The following is a 5,308-nucleotide window of genomic DNA, read 5'->3' as shown; positions in this document are numbered from 1 at the left end:
GCACACACACACACACACACACACACACACACACTGAGTCTCATGTATACCCGGCGAGGAAGCGAGTGAAAAACCAAGCACATTTTGTAAAGCTGTCCTGGTGCACTATGGTGGTGTGACCCCCCTCAATAAAATTACATTCATCAATTACGTACCGAGTGATTTTGTTAAACAGCAGGTTTAGCTCCAGCGCTGCTACAATGTTGAAGTTCTAAAGAGAACAAAGGATTCCGCGGCCGCTGTCCGTGGTGCTGGTCAGGCTCTGGCCCCTTATTGTCACCGTACTTCTATCTCTGGTGAACTCTCCATGAAAACATTTGGCATGAGAATTAGCTCATGCTTGTTCATCAATCATAGACACAGGCCTCTGTGAGAGACAACACGGTCCCCTTCTATGGTCCCTGCCTGGTTCTGCTCTAAACAGACATATTTCCAAGTTAGTGAGTGTGTAGCTTGGTTAGTTTCCCTCTGCTTGTTGTAAGACCCCAGCGACTTACTTAGTTAGTCTGCCCTGCTGTGTTTTTATCGTTTCCATTTGCAGACTTCCTGTTTTGGCTGTGCCACCACTCGATACACTAAAACACAGTTCCTGCCTCTCATGTTGGGTCTCACTCCTGCATTATATCACACTTAACCACTGTTGAAATTTCTAGACAGAATAACTTCTTAGGATAGTTATTTTATTGCCAAGTCTCACAACCTGCTTCTGTGATCATCCTAAAGAGAGAGATTCCACACCTGAGCCTTGTGTAATGTTTGCCCCCTCCCCTGTTAAAGGAGCAAGGCTCAATCTGGGAATACAATAACCATTAGAATAATCTCAACTGTTTGTGACTATATATGAGGGTCCAGCTTATCAACTACATGTCTATAAAAGTGGAGCTTTAGAAAACAGACAGAGCGGTTGAGGAAGCCTTCGATTGGAGGAGCGGACTCGAGACACAAAGGAGGATCTCGAGGAGAACAAACAAACCGGACGTCTGTGTGGCCGTGCACTGCAGTGGCCGATCCATGGGCGTGTGTCTGAGTGAAGAGGGAGGTTCCTGCCTGGCTTTCATACCAAGTCCCATCGATCAGGCCTATCGGAATCATCTGATAGCTAATCGATAAGCTACACTTCCTCTCAGCGAGCACGGAGGAGAGAGAAGCACGGCTCTCACAAGAGTAGGACCTTGATCCTTTGACCCCACAGTCAAGGCCCGACACACACACACACACACGTTTTCATTCTGTCGCTCTTCATTCCTCTGTTACTTTAACTCTCTCTTATAATAACAGTACAAGACAATATAATAACCGAAAGCCCGTGTAAACCAAATAACCAATATACATTAGAATGTTATTTTAATTAGTTGGATTCAGAGTTGATTTTTTTTCCCTTCGCTGAGTTTATTTCAATTTGGGCCGTAATTGTTTACGACTGACCATTTCATTTTCCATTATTGTTTTTATTTCTTCGTGTGATTAATTTCAGCTCTCAAAGAATAATTATGAGAGGATTGATTTGATTATGCCTTTGTTCCACTCCTATTGGCTCCATTGACTGAGGGAATGCCATGTTGCCATTTCGAGCGGATATATTTAATGATCACAATCAATGTTAAAGCTCTCTCTAGACTCAACTAACTCAATAAATATCTGCCAGGAGGAAATTTACCATCTAACTACAGCAGGCAATAAAGCCCTGCTCTCTGTGCTCCTCCCTACCCCGTGCTCTCTTTCCACCCCTTTCTTTTGAGGATGATATTGTGATTGAAACTGTTGATCAATTTTCATAAGGTATTACTGCAGAGTCGATGGAAATATTATTTTCTTTGCTTACACACTGCTTTTTTTGGACAGAGCCTGAGAGTTTTATATTTTTAAATAATTGCCGAACAAAACATTTGCTGATTATTTCCCCAGACTCCTTTTGCACTTAATTAGTAAGTTTTAATAAAGTATCTTTATTTTATAAGTCCTGTTTTGCAAATTTTCGAAAATATTATTTAAATTCAGTTTTAGGATGACAAAACCATCACAGCTTTTTTTGTGTGTGTGTGTGTGTGTGTGTGTGTGTGTGAGGCTTTATAGGGGGGCTGCCCTGTCTCGCTGTGCCAGATGCATTTCTCGCTGAGATGTAACGAACCAGTAGCACTAAAACAGAAAACAACACACTGCTCAGAAGCGCACTGCAAATAAGATGTGGGTGTTTTATATGACAGGAAGTCTAACACGTTAAGTCGTTTTCTCTTTGCCAATGATGAAAGTTGTGTAATGCGAAGATGCTGAGAGATGTTGGCACAAGCAACAAAGCAGACGTTTCTCCACACTTTCCTCTCTCTTGTGCGCTTTTCAAAAAGGCAGCATTGATAACATTTGGATCCAGATAGCTGTGATTCAGTGAGCCTGTTCACTATCAAATGCACTTATTTCCCCCTGTAGATCTGCTTGTGCAATCTATAACTTTTCTGTTTTTATTGAAGTCTCGACATGGCACCTTTGAGGAAATCCTTCCAGCCCCAAATCCCCAGCGTGTCCTCACTGCTAGACAGCATGACCTTGTAAACCCTGAGTTATTTTATTTTACTCACCCATTGTGTGAGGAGAGAGGGAGAGGGAAAGAGAGAGAGAGAGGGAAGAGGGTCGGGGAGAAAAAAGAGCTCCTGCCTGTCACAGCGTTCAAACACAAAGAAAAATGAGCACTTGTGCTGAAGTACAATTATTAGCCCCTGTCTACAGATTCATCACACTATAGAGAGGGAGGAGAGATAGGGAGGTGAGCGGAGCAAGAGGTGGAGTCGAGGAATGTTGGAAAAAAAAATAACTGTATAGGTATGGGCAGAGCAGTATATGGAAGATGGAAAGACAATGAGGGGAAAAAACTGAGGAAGCAGAAAATGAGGCGGTTGTACTGTGGGGACAACTGAGCGGGAGCCGGGCGGGGTGTAGTGCGAAGCATGCAAAGCTACCGTAGAGTCGGAAGAAAAGAGGGGGAGGGATGTTTTAGGGGAATAAAAGAGTGAGGAAAAGAGAACGAGCAAGGCAGAGGTAAGGGAAGGGAAAATGAAATAAGAGGATTTGTCAGGCCAGCAGTTGGTGGCAGTAATAAAGCCTGCTAATCTGAGGGAGAACGCTTGGCTGCTCTTACACTGACTCTCTTGACGCCACACTTTACCACCAGGCCAAGCCAAGGTCGCACACACACACAGACACACACACACACACACACACACACACACACTGACACACACACACACACACAGTCCATGCATGTTTCAGTCTGTCCCATCACTCTTTTGTGAATCAAATGTGAGCTCCTCCGAGCTGTGTTGCATTCTGCATTCATTGCTGACCTCTCTCCTCTCTACGCACCTCTTTTTCTCTCTCACCTTCTCTCTCTGCGTCTCTTGTCTTCTTGTTAGCCCCCCCCCCCCCCCTCAGCCATGTTGATTTTGAAATCTCATTTTTCTCTGTTTATTAACTGACTCCGCCGTGTGAATCAATACCTATCAAAACCATTACATGAATACATCTGTCACAAGCAGATAGTGGAGTGGGGATGTAATGTGTCTGGTTAAGGCCACCATAGGGTGAACGGAGATATGATGTGTGTGTACGAGTTCTCAGAGGACAGCGAGTGTCATTTTGTGTGACCAGGTGTGTCGGGCAGAGAGAACGGTTGTTATTGAGCTGTGGTAAATGGCGCATAACCTGGTGCACCGCTTACTTAGCCCCCAGACCCCTGTTCTCTCTGTTGTGAGTGTGTAGTCATGGGCATGTCTGTATCATGGGCACCTGGATGTATGGAGCTGTGTGTTAGGTGTGTTTACAGGGCTAGGAGGTACTCACTGTAGTCGTCCTCAGAACTAGGTCTAGGCTGTTGTTTGAAAGTTTTCAATACTTGTATCAATGTGATGAAAAAGAAAGATACTTTTATAATAAACCCCTTTTAGAAATGGATGTCTCACACAAGCAGCCACATTGTACAGCCTAAAACTGGCAAAATGACTTAAATCAGGAATTATCTGATCAAAATATTCAAATCTGAACAGACTTTTAGTACCAGCTGTCAGTACTTGACAGTATTAAAACCTCAGTGTCCTGCAACCATTTTTGACCAGCACCTAAAAAGAATAGAGGTTGGTCAGCCCTACATGCACATGCATATCTCCATGCAGCTCAGTAGCACATTGCTGTACACAGATATACTGTGATATACTGTGACAGAGAGCGCAAGGCAACCGAGGAGGGAGATAGAGAAGAACGTGGATGGAAAGAATGATTGATGGAGAGAAAGAGTGAGCAGCATGTTTCATGTCCTCTTTTGTCTCTAAATGGGGCAAACTAAGATTGTATTTTCTCAACAAATAACAAACCTCATCATAATCGAGTATTTCTCATCTTTTCTTGCAGCAGTTTGTAGTTCTATTCTTTTCCCCTCATCACCCTTTAGTGTTGTCATTGGCATTTTCACACATCACCTCTCTGACAGCAGAGAGACGGTTGATTGACGGCGTGATGCAGATTTACATGTCATGCTGAAATAGCACAATAACCTGCGCGCAGATAATCACCTCATTGAGAAACGCTCCGGCCTCTCTCCACTCACAATTACGATTGTGTATTTGATCATATAACCACCCTCCGACAATGCACTTAATGGGCTTATTGGCAGCAGACCAGAACTTGCTTGTAAATAAGCCTGATGGTGTTTGATTCTAATAAATTAGGCTCATATATGCAAACACAGTAAAATCATAACAATATCCAAATGTGTGTCGGCAGAGGTGGGGTGGTGACATGGGGAGATTTATGCTGAAACCAATTGGCCAGCCCCATCACTCACTCAGCTATCTTCAACTATTTTATTTGTTTAATTTCCAAATGTGATTGCTAGACCACTCCCGCTCAAGCTGATAAATGCAAAGGATTATGGGTAGAGGAGGCCATGATTAATACGCATAATTTTTCAACTGGACCAATCCAAAAAAAAAAAAGAAAAAGAAAGGAATGTGCTAAGAGCTCTGAGGAGGAATAAAAGCCATTTCTGCCGGGACATGATGTAACCGAGTACTATAAGAAAATAAATGCATTTTCTCTCCGTCTCTCTCCCTAATTGGGGATGTTTGGGAAAGCCTTTTAACCAAATAAAATCAAAGCCAAAATACACAGTGCTGAAAATGCTCGATGACCTCATCGCTTCATTTCTGTCATTTATTAACCTGCATAATGTTTTGCACTGTTTTACTAACTCCCCTGTGAGTTCTGAGGGTTACACTCACACACACACACACACACATTGCATCTTTTAAATCCCTTTTAGAAA

General features: G+C 43.1%; 1 protein-coding gene across 1 annotated transcript in view; it reads right to left on the bottom strand.

The window, feature by feature from the left end:
• Positions 1–5,308, bottom strand: part of LOC116390638 (transcription factor Maf-like) — a 40,882-nt gene that overhangs the window by 2,335 nt on the left and 33,239 nt on the right. The window lies entirely within an intron of this gene.

Source organism: Anarrhichthys ocellatus, unplaced genomic scaffold, assembly GCF_004355925.1.
Source record: "Anarrhichthys ocellatus isolate YVR2014 unplaced genomic scaffold, GSC_Weel_1.0 scaffold2, whole genome shotgun sequence".
NCBI classification, from domain to species: Eukaryota; Metazoa; Chordata; class Actinopteri; order Perciformes; family Anarhichadidae; genus Anarrhichthys; species Anarrhichthys ocellatus.
Note: the sequence above shows the minus strand (reverse complement) of the source record. Positions and strands in the feature narration are given on the sequence as shown.